Below are 826 nucleotides of genomic sequence, written 5' to 3'. Positions count from 1 at the left end.
ATAAGTAAGTAGATTAAATCAAGAAATAACTATAAATGGTCTTTATTTAGAAATAAGGGCAGCATACAAGAAGATAACTGAAATCTAACAGTATTTTCTTGAAACTGTAAGGCTCAGGGATATGGAGAGGTGCAGAAAAAGATTGCTATAATTATTGGGCAATGTAAATGCTCTTATGTATCTGGTCAATATAAATTTTACTAATAGAGCAAAAATTTATAAAAATGAATGCATTTTATGATAAGAATAGTCTATTTGTAATAAAAGAAAATATTCTAAATATAATGGAATTGTTATTTACATTTAAAGGTATAATAAACACCAACTCCATCATAAGAAGTTAAAAAAAATTTCCTTCTAGAACAAGATCATTGTTATTCCTTTTCACAACATTTATCAAAGTTTCTAACGAATATGAAAGTAAAAGATAAACTATAATAAACAGTACAAAACTTGAACATTAGAAGCAAAACCATCCTTTTTAGCAATAAAAGCTTAACACTCATAGATACCAGTAGGAACCAAACAGAAAATAAACAAATAAATAGATAAATATATAAAAGTAATAAATTCAACTCAAAATAGTGATTAAAAAAACGATACTTAAAAATTAGTCCACTATAGAAGTCTAAAATACATACAGAAGTAACCTCAACATATCACTGAAAAAAGTGAGGATAAAGATCTGTATGAGGGAATATGAAATTCATATATTAGAAATTTCAATATCACACAAAATTCAATTTTCCATAAACCTACAAATTCAATACATTCCCACAGAATCCCATGTGTCTCTCCTCACACACATACAAAATCTTAAAAAAAA

This window comes from Orycteropus afer, unplaced genomic scaffold (genome assembly GCF_000298275.1).
Source record: "Orycteropus afer afer isolate SDZICR_OR568_19922 unplaced genomic scaffold, OryAfe1.0 scaffold00566, whole genome shotgun sequence".
Lineage (NCBI taxonomy): Eukaryota > Metazoa > Chordata > Mammalia > Tubulidentata > Orycteropodidae > Orycteropus > Orycteropus afer.
This window is presented reverse-complemented; position numbering follows the sequence as displayed.